The 10974-nt window shown below is 42.7% G+C and overlaps 1 long non-coding RNA gene across 1 annotated transcript in view; it reads right to left on the bottom strand.

Moving 5' to 3' along the window:
• Positions 1-1793: 1793 nt before the first annotated feature.
• LOC148127498 (uncharacterized) overlaps positions 1794-10974 on the bottom strand; it is a 31474-nt gene continuing 22293 nt past the window's right edge. Inside the window, exon 3 of the long non-coding RNA XR_015740933.1 lies at positions 1794-1885. This is a non-coding gene — a long non-coding RNA (uncharacterized LOC148127498). The remainder of the gene's footprint in view (positions 1886-10974) is intronic.

Below are 10974 nucleotides of genomic sequence, written 5' to 3'. Positions count from 1 at the left end.
AAAGGGAGACTGGTGTGCCATCTGTCAGAAATGGTGTACGGTCTCCTGCTTGGGCAGGGGGTTGGACTAGATGACCTACAAGGTCCCTGACTCCCTTCCAACTTTGATAATCTGTAAATGTATAAGTCATCTAGTCTATCCCCCCCTCCCCAGGTGGGAGACCCTGGCCGACACCATTTTTGAGAGATGGCAGTCCAGTCTCTTCTTGAAAGCTTCCAGTGATGAAGCTCCCACAACTTCCGAGGGCAACTTCTGTTCCATGGGTTGATTGTTCTCACTGTCAGAAAGTTTCTCCTTATTTCTAGGTTGAACCTCTCCTTGATCAGTTTCCATCCATTATTCCTTGTCTGGCCTTTGGGTGCCTTGGAAAATAGCTTGACCCCTTCCTCCTCTCTGTGGCAGCCACTCTTGGTGGCACCTTGAGGTTAACATCTTGACTCTTTTGATCATACTCTGAAAACAACCCAGATCTCATTCTGCACAGGAATGAAATCCTGGCAGCCTCAAAATCAAGCTCCATTTTTTGCAAAGGTAAAAACAATAACAAAAGATAAAAGAAAAGAGTTTGTATTTAGGCTTTGCTGGACTTGGAATATCGATTCATTGTTCAGGAGAGTTTCAGGGAAAAATAATCCATTTAATTCTCTGCAGAGGATTAAAACTGGTCTGGAACCATGCAGGATCTTTGAATGTCCCTAACAAAATATTATTCTGCTGGGCTTGCCTGATGAGATTTTCTTTTCTTTATTTAACTTCTCCCAATTTCATCAGGATGTTTCACTCTATTTACGAAGATAAAATCCAACATTAATGGCTGCAGCAATGTAACCCAACAAATATATTTTGGTTTTCTACTGAATATGTTCTGACATCTTCTTTAAAAAAAAAAAAAGTCCAGAGAAAGTTGAACTTAGCGGTGGTTTCCTTTGCTTTCTTAAGGGAAACTTCAAAGTAGCTGTTATTTACTCCTAGACAAAGAAAATCCAGTATTTGTTTGCAAAGTGCTACAGAGACATTAATTACCAGGGCACCAGAAAGCCAAATTATCTGTCTGGGCTTCCTTCTCCAGGGTCCTTGAATGGAGACCCCCTCCTTTATAATACTAGAAGTTTCAGGTCAAAAGACGGGCTGCAGATTCCAAACTGATGCAACTATTTGCTATTCTTTATCCCCAACCTGGAGCCCTCAGAATGGAGGAAAACACTGCCGGTTGGTTTAAATGCCCATTTAGAAAAGAAGAATAACAGAATAACAGAGTTGGAAGGAACCCTGGAGGTCTTCTAAACTATCCCCCTGCTCAGGCAGGAAATCTGTACAGGGAGTCCTTGACTTACAGTTGAGCCCAAAACCTCTGTTATTAAGTGAGACATTTGTTAAGTGAGTTTTGCCCCATTTAAAGACCTTCATTGTCACAGTTGTTAAGCAAATCACCACCATTGTTAAGTTGATAACACAGTTGTTAAGTGAATCTGGCTTCCCCATTGAATTTGTTTATCAGAAGATCGCAAATGTCCAGTACCCCTGGACATTGCAACCGTCATAAATATGAGCCAGTTGCCAAGCATCTGAATTTTGATCATGTGACCATGGGGAAGCTGCAACTATGGTGTGGAAAAAGGTCATAAGTCCATTTTTTTCAGTGCTGTTGTAACTGTGAAGGGTCACTAAATAAACTGGTGTAAGTCAAGGATTCCCATTTCAGACAAACGATGGTCCAATAGCAATCCAATTGCTCCCTCATTATCAGTTCTGATAATTACATAAATAACCTGGTAAGTGTCTGGTGGTCTTATGCACCGTGACGAACTTCATGAGATGCTTCTGATCCAGCCAAGTTTTAATCAAACATCTTCATCCAGTAGAAGTTCCCAGCTGCCAATGGTCCCTTGTTGCAGAAAAAAGAGGTAGAAATAATGTGTATAAATGGCAGGTAGCCAGATTTTTGCCTAAATATAATGAAAACATCTTTATGGTTAAGATCTGAGCATTGCAGAAGGTCATTATTATGTCGCTTGAGAAGAAAACATGACTTAAGTTTTTCCTCAAAAAACAATCAACAATAACAGTGGAAATACCTAAATTCTCCAAATTCAGTTGCATTCCTCCTGTTTTATGGCTTCTGGGAATATACTTTCTAAGTATCAGATGCTAAGAATGAACAAGCAGTTCCCCACTACTAAGAAAAGAAAATATTTGGTGAGAATAAAGGTAGCACTGGGTCTCACCTGAACTTTCCTAAGGTGATTCTGCTAGGAATGGCATTCGTAGCATAGATGTCAAAAATGTTGAGACTTTAGAAAGAATGCAGAGAAGAGTAACAAAGATGATTAGGGGACTGGAGCAGAGGGGGTATTCAGCAGGTTCTGACCAGTTCTGGAGAACCGGTAGTAGAAATTTTGAATAGTTCAGAGAACCGGCAATTCCCACCTCTGACTGGAGATTTTACAGTATTCTTCCCCTGCCACACCCACCAAGCCACGCCCACAGAACCGGTAGTAAAAAAATTTGAATCCCACCACTGGACTGGAAGATAAAACATATAGAGAACGGCTGCAGGAATTGGGTTTGTCTAGTTTGATGAAAAGAAGGACTAGGGGAGACAGGATAGCAGTCTTTCCAATATCTCAGGGGCTGCCACAAAGAAGAGGGAGTCAAGCTATTCTCCAAAGCACCTGAAGGCAGGACAAGAAGCAACGGATGGAAACTAACCAAGGAGAGAAGCAACTTAGAACTAAGGAGAAATTTCTTGACAGAACAATTAATCAGTGGATCAACCTGAATCCAGAGGTTGTGAATGCTCCATCACTGGAGGTTTTGAAGAAGAGATTGGACAGCCAGTTGTCCAGAATGGTATAAAGTCTCCTTTGAATAGGAAGTTGGATTAAAAAACCTCCAAGCTCTCTCCCAACTCTGTTATTATGTTATTCCACAAAGGCCCTCCAAAATGACTTTCTACAGCTAACCATGTCTCTATTTGTCCTAAGGACGGGCAACCCACATAGCTCCAATTTAATCTGATGGAATTTAACAGCAACACTGATGACTTTCAATGGTACCATCTCGTTTACAGATAGTCCTTGACTTTACAATCACAATTGGGACTGGAATTTCTGTTGCTAAGCAAGGCAGTGGCTAAGTAAGTTTTACAACCTTTTAAAATCACAGTTGTTAAGCACATCAGAACAGAATAACAGAGTTGGAAGGGACCTTGGAGGTCATCTAGTCCAACCCCCCCACCCCACCCAAACAGGAGACTCTGCACTATTTCTGACAAATGGCAGTCCAATCTCTTCTTGAAAGCCTCCAGTAATGGCGCTCCCACATCTTCCGAGGGCAACTTCTGTTCCATTGGTTGATTGTTCTCACTGTCAGAAAGTTTCTCCTTATTTCCAGGTTGGATCTCTCCTTGTTCAGTTTCCATCCATTGTTCCTTGTCTGGCCTTTGGGTGCTTTAGAAAATAGCTTGACCCCTTCCTCCTCTCTGTGGCAGCCCCTCAAATATTGGAAGACTGCTATCACGTCTCCCCTGGTCCTTCTCTTTACTAGACTAGCCATGCCCAGTTCCTGCAACCGTTCTTCATATGTTTTGGTCTCCAGTCCCCTAATCATCGTGGTTGCTTTTCTCTGCACCCTTTCTAGAATTTACTTTTTAGAAGCACTGCAATTTTTAAGTCAATCACACAGTCGTTAAACAAATCCAGCTTCCCCATGGATTTTGCTTGTCAGAAACTGGCTGCGAAGGTCACAAATGGTGATTCCATGATCCAGGGGTGGTATACAATTTTTTTTTACTACTGGTTCTGTGGCTGTGGCTTGGTGGGCATGGTGTGGCTTGGTGGGAGTGGCTTGGTGGGCATGGCAGGGGAAGGAAACAGCAAAATCCCCATTCCCTCCCCACCCCACTAATCTGCTTTCCAGCTCTGTTCTCCTGTGCAGGGCAACAAAAGGAGACCCAGTCAATCAGCTGGGACTCAGGAGGCAGAGAATACATGGGAGTGGGGCCAGTCAGAGGTGGGATTTGCCAGTTCTCCGAAGTACTCAAAATTTCTGCTACTGGTTCTCCAGAGCCTGACAGAACCTGGTGAATACCACCACTGCCATGATCCCGGCAACCATTCTAAACTCCTACCACTCACCAGGAGCTAAATTTTGATCACATGGCTGTGGGGATTGTGTGATGCTCATAAGTGCGAGGACAGGCCATCAGTCACATTTTTTCAGCGTCATTGTAACTTTGGTCACTATAAGAATGGTCGTTATTTGAGGACTACTGGTACTTTCTTTTGCCCCATTCAGGAACAAAAGGGAATCTCAAGATCAAGGTGTAACATCACCTGTTTTGCACCTTTAGATCTGCCCAGAATTCCATCCAAAGAGAAAAATGAGTTGAAAACATTTCGCTTTGCTCTGAGATTCTGTTATTCTATTTGATTGTGCTAAAAAGCATTTGGTTCTTTGTTATTATTAATAATAAATTATTGCCGGAGATAAATTCCCTGTGTGTGCAATCACGCTTGGCTAAAATAAAGTATTATTCAATTCAATTCCAATTATTTATTATTAATAATATAGACTGTTATTCTATTTATATTCTTTATGTTTATATTTATAAATATAAATATATTTATATTCTTTCTTCAAAAGAAAAAAACTAGGAACTCCAGTTGCCCCCTGAAAAAAGAGCACCTTTGGGAAAACCCTGGAGGACTGAGAATCTCCACAGACTTTTAGCTATACAATTTGGGATGAACGCCAGAGGTGGCATTCAGCAGGTTCTGACCAGTTCTGGAGAACTGGTAGCGGAAAGTTTGAGTAGTTCAGAGAACCAGCAAATCCCACCTCTGTCTGGCTTCGCCCCCATCTCTTCTCTGCCTCCCGAATACCAGATGGTCGGCTGGGACTTTTTTGGTTGCCCTGCACAGGAGAACGGAGCTGGAAAGCAGGTTAGTGGGGTGGGGAGGGAATGGGGATTTTGCAGTATCCTTCCCCTGCCACGCCCACCAAGCCACACCCACAGAAGTGGTAGTAAAACAATTTGAATCCCACCACGGATGAACACCTTTTGAATGGTGTGGGAGTAAGAATGGATTTCCAGAAGGAAAAATTGCAGACCAGGAGTACCACTCAGATGACCCTGAGGACACAGATAAACCAAGTGGCCTCAATGACCCTCTAAATGGACGCAAATGACCAGCTGTCTGCAAGGAATATATATCCTTCCATTCTCCACCATCCGGTCAGAGCTGAAGAAGCTTCTTGGATGAGAAGTGAAATGTCTTCAAAAGGAAAAAAAAACAACCCAGAAAGTACAGTTGCCAGGTTACAACAGCACTGAAAAAAGGGTCTTAGGACCATTTTTCACACTTATGTCCATTGCAGCATCCCCACAGTCACATGATCAAAATTTGGATGCTTGGCAACTGACGTGTATTTATGACAGTTGCATTGTCCCTGGGTCATGTGATCATATCATTTTTACTGGCATAGGGAGCCAATTAACTTCTCAATCCGTTTGTAATGACCTGGTCAACTGAGTGTGATTTAAAAGGGATTCTCTGCCACAAAAGAGACCTGTGATGACCCGGGGTGTAACACAAAAATAACAAAGTCACAAAAGTAGAATAAATTCCCTTTAATGCCTCCAACTTGGCCCCAATGTCCAATTATCCTCGTCTGGATATCAAACTCTTCAAAAACCAGTGTACGAAGAGCAGAAATGCAGTCCAAACCCAAAGTAAAGATAATTAGAAATAAAAAAAACTAACACAAACCACACTGAAGTAATTAATACGGTAGGCCAGGATGATAAATTGCAGGCTTCCAACAGATAACACAGCACCCACAGTTGGGAGAATGCCAAAATCCAGATAAGCCTCAACCAAGATAATGCATGCTTTGTTTCCAGTAAGCAGCTGTGTAAAATGCCCCACTTATATCCTGTTCTCCAAGCTGCAACTAATGAAAGGGATCAGGGCCTTTTTCTCTCCCGTAAGCCATGTTGCTCCCTTCTTTGTTCCTCTCTGCGTGCCCTAGGATGAAGAGAGGATGGTCCTGGGTCTTCCTCTGAATGCCCAGCCAGACTATGCCCTTCCCCCGTTTCTTCCACAGCCACCAGAACCACACTCCCACTCCCTGTCAGCTGCTCAACCTCCCCCTCAGAATCGGATTCCAACAAGGGCATGACAAGACCCTTTGATTTTATAAACCTAAATCCTGTTCTAGGTCATCGGTTGCCTGCTACCTGTCCTAATCCACAAGATCTCATTTTCATCTGGGATCATAAACAGTTTAGGACGCTCTTCTCAGGCCTAGCTTTAAAATGCTGCGTGTACGTTTTCTCAGAATTGGTTTTAATTAGACCGAGACTGTGGGAGGCGAGTCGCAATCTCTTTATTCGGGGAGGAAAAAAAATCACAGAATACCTTCCAAAGTGCTTTTAAGTTGCAGGTGTAAGACAATTCCTCAAAGTAATCAAAGTTCTTCAACATCTTAGTCTCCCACAGCCTGTACTTTAATTCTCTTTTTTCTTTTTTGGCACAGGCAGGACAATATACGGCCGGGAAAAGGGGTGGGCATAAGGAACATTTGGGCCTGGCAGAATGAAACCAAGGGCGAAAATCGTTATTGTATTTTTAGAGTGGCTCAGCTCGTTTGGAAAATGTGTTTGACCTTGTTTAGTACAAACGTCAACTTTTGGCTTGAGAAACTGCTCCGCCAGCTTCTAAAAATGTTGCCGAGATCCATAAGATAGAATAATGTGCTTGGAAATTATATTGGTATTGTGTAGACCAAAAATACCTGAACCTATAGAATAGGATAGGATAGAATAAAATAGGGAAAGAATAGAATAGAATAGAATAGAATAGAATAGAATAGAATAGAATAGAATAGAAGTAGAGTAGGGTAGGGTAGGGTAGGGTAGGGTAGGGTAGGGTAGGGTAGGGTAGGGTAGAGTAGAGTAGAGTAGAGTAGAGTAGAATAGAATAATCTGATATTCTTGGTATAATAATAATCTGGTATTCCTCGACGCATGAGCACAATTGGAACCGGAATTTCCATTGCTATGCAAAGCCCTTGTTAAGTAAGTCATGTTTGATTTTACAGCCCTTCTTGCCATCATTGTTAAGTGAACCATGTGATTGTTAACTGTACCATATGATCATTAAGCAAACCCTGCTCCTCCCAGTGACTTGGCTTGTCACATGACCCTGGGATACTGCAACCATCATCAATACATGCCAGATGCCATGCGCTTGAATTTTGATCATGTGACCATGCGGATGCTTCAATAGTCATAAGGGTGAGAATTGTTCACAAGTCACTTTGTTCAGTGCCATTGTAACTTTGAACAGTTGCTAAATGAATGGTTGTAAGTCAAGGACTACCTGCCTATCCACCTCTTCCTCCTCCTCCTCTTCCTCTTTCTTCTCCTCTTTCTCCTCCTCCCTGAGCCACGATAGCTTTCATTTCCTTTTCATCTCACAGAAAAATCATTGGTGTGTAATGATGCCAGCATGCTCCAAACCATCCCAGGACATACTAATGGACAATCCTATCCTAGTGGATGATCACTTAAACATGAGCCAACAGTGTGCAATAGCAGCCAAAAAAAGCTAATACAACCCTTGGTTGTATAAACAGAGGCATAGCGTCAAAACCATGTGAAGTATTAGTACCACTTTATAAAACCTTAGTAAGACCACAGCTGGAATACTGCACTCAGTTTTGGTCACTGAACTGCAAAAAAGTTGTTGAGGCTTTGGAAAAAGTGCAAAGAAGAGCAACTAAGATTATTAAAGACCTATGAAGAAAGGTTGCAAGAATTGAGTATGGCCAGTCTAGAGAAAAGAAGGATTAGGGGTGACATGATAGCAGTATTCCAGTATTTGAGAGGGTGCCACAAAGAAGAGCTCTATTCTGATTGATTGATATGTAAGAAAATGCATGTTTCCTTCTCTGGCCCTACCACAGTTCAGACTGTCAATATTAGGACTAAAGGTTTTGTCCTAGCAAGTGGAAACGTCTCCCAGGTATGCCTGTTGACCGCGCCTGGAGGCCAAAAACGAAGAAATGGAAAAAAAAAAGTATAAAAAGCATTCTCCCTCTCTCTGATGTCGGTCTCTTTCTTACAGAAACCACAGCTTCCCCGTCAGCCAAAGAACTAGGGATCAAATGTAGGTCATATTTAGCAAAGGTGTGGATGAAACACAGAGAAAAAGAGCTGGTCCTCTTACATCACTCTGTGTGTGTTTGTGCATCTGTAGGGGTGTGTGTGTGTGTGTGTGTGTGCGCGCACACTTGGGCTGGAGAGGGGAATGGCAAGGGGGAAACTGAAGGCACTTTGGTGGCTGAGGACCAGGTAAGAAATTCCACCGGCATTTTAATGGCCTTGTTTGCGAGAAACACCTCTCACCTACAAGCCAGGAGTGCACTTTCGGGGGTGCAACCAAGCGTAAAGAGAAATTGTAAAATGGAACCTTTGTTTTCTTTCCATTTCCCCCCTCCCCCTTCTCTTAATGGCGTGTTCCTTCTTCGCCTTCTCGTCTTGGCCGAATAGGAATGAGCGCGGAGGCTTTTTAATTGCTCGCTTGGGTTCAGCTGGTTTTCTCTCAACCCCCGGATGTCTTCTTGCAAAAACTGTTCCCAACCAGATCTTTGCCAGATTTCCAGAAACCAGGGAGTCAGGCCTCTTGATGATGATCAGGAGGAGGAGGAGGAGGAGGAGGAGAATAATTGTGCATACCTTGGTGCTCTCTGAGCTTGGTGGTTTTATTGCAGGTAAACTTTCATGACTCAACTAGGTAACATCATCAGTGCTAGAAGGGAGTGGGGTTTGTGAGAGGAGGAGGAGGAGGAGGAGGAGGAGGAGGAGGAGGAGGAGAAGAAGAAGAAGAAGAAGAAGAAGAAGAAGAAGAAGAAGAAGAAGAAGAAGAAGAAGAAGAAGAAGAAGAAGAAGAAGAAGAAGAAGAAGAAGAAGAAGAAGAAGAAGAAGAAGAAGAAGAAGAAGAAGAAGAAGAAGAAGAAGAGGGGAATTGTGGACACTTTGGTGCTCTCTGAGCTTGGTGGTTTTATTGAAGATAAACTTTCATGACCCAACTAGGTAACATCATCAGTGCTGAAAGGGAGTGTGGTTTGTGGAAAGAAGGAGGAAGAGGAGGAGGAGGAGGTGGTGATGGTGTCTAGTGGGACTGAGCCAGTGAAATTCATTCATCCTAAGATGGGTTACCAGTCACCCCTAAGAAGGCTTGAGGAACGCCAACTCTACAACTACAGCTAATCCTCGACTTACGACCACAATTGAGCCCAAAATTTCTGTTGCTAAGTGGGACACTTGTTAAGTGAGTCTTTACGACCTTTCTTGCCAGTGTTTAAGTGAATCACTGCAGTTATTATATTAGAAACATGGTTGTTAAGTGAATCTGGCTTCCCTGTGGATTTTGCTTGTCAGAAGGTCACAAAAGGGGATCATGTGACCTTGGGACATTGCGACCGTCATAAATGTGAATCAGTTGCCAAGCGTCCAAATTTTGTTCATGTGACCATAGGGATGCTGCAATGGTTGTAAGTGTCAAAAATGGTCACAAGTCATCTTTTCTAGTGTGGTTGTAACTTTGAATGGTCATTAAACGAACAGTTGTAAGTTGAGGACTACCTGTATTAAGAACCTCCATATTCAGAAGCAATATACAGGGAGTTCTCAACATAACAACTTAACAACTGAGACCAACATTTCTATTGTTGAACAAGGCAATTGTAAGTACATTAAATTATTCCCTAATTTATCACCTTTTTTGCCATGGTTGTTAAACAAATCACTACAGTTGTTAAGTGAACCATATTATCTTTAATTAAGTGAACCTGGCTTTCACCATTGACTTTAGCAATTGCAATAGCAAAAGCAATAGTATTTAGATTTGTATACTGCTTCACAGTGCTTTTACAGCCCTCTCTAAGCGGTTTACAGAGTCAGCCTCTTGCCCCCAACAATCTGGCTCCTCATTTTACCGACCTCAGGAAGACGGAAGGTTGAGTCAACCTTGAGCAGGTCAGGATCGAAGGCATCAAAATCCTGACAGTCGGCAGAATTAGCCTGCAATAGCAATAGCATTTATATACCGCTTCACGGTGCTTTACAGCCCTTTCTAAGCAGTTTACAGAGTCATCCTATTGCCCCCAACAATCTAAGTCTTCATTTTACCGACCTCGGAAGGATTGGAGGCCGAGTCAACCTTGAGCCGGTCAGGATTGAACTCCAGATTGTGACTTTGCTTGTCAGAAGCTCCCTAGGAAGGTTGCAAGTGACAATCCCAGGACCCCGGGACGCTGCAACCCTCGTGAATCGTAGATACATGCCATTTTATCAAGCACCAGAAGTTTGATGGTGTGCCTGTCGCGATACTGCAATGGTCATAAATGTATAAAGTAGTCCTAAGACACTTTATTTGAATCGAACTTGAAATGTTGGCAATGCCCACTCCATAATACCCAGATGCTCCTGGGATATTTAAATAAATATTTATTTATCTATTTGTATCCCGCCTTTACTATCAAGGCAGCGAACATACCTAATACCTCTTTCTCCTCCTCCTCCTCTGGTACTTTGGTACTTGTCATTAGTTGGTTCTGGGAGGCACAACAAATACCAAAAATAACAAGTACCAAATAAAATTTTCCCATAAGGGTAATCCTTTGTTTCGGCTGGAATGGGTAGCGTGTCACAAGGCAACGGACACGAACACGTTCTAACTTGTATGCCAAGTACCAAACAAACAGCGAGTACCGGGACAAAAATTTTGTCTCAAAATGCTTCAACTACGAAATTCGATGAGTGTCAAAGCAGTCTAGCACCAAGGTATGACCATATTTTCCCCCCAACAAGAACACTGTCAGGTGAGTTGGGCTGAGATAAACAGACTGGTCCAAATTCAACCAGCCGGCTTTCATGCCTAAGGTGGCACTAGAACTTGTGTCATA

This window comes from Pseudonaja textilis, chromosome 1 (genome assembly GCF_049901715.1).
Source record: "Pseudonaja textilis isolate UNSWEBS1 chromosome 1, rPseTex1.2, whole genome shotgun sequence".
Lineage (NCBI taxonomy): Eukaryota > Metazoa > Chordata > Lepidosauria > Squamata > Elapidae > Pseudonaja > Pseudonaja textilis.
This window is presented reverse-complemented; position numbering and strand designations above follow the sequence as displayed.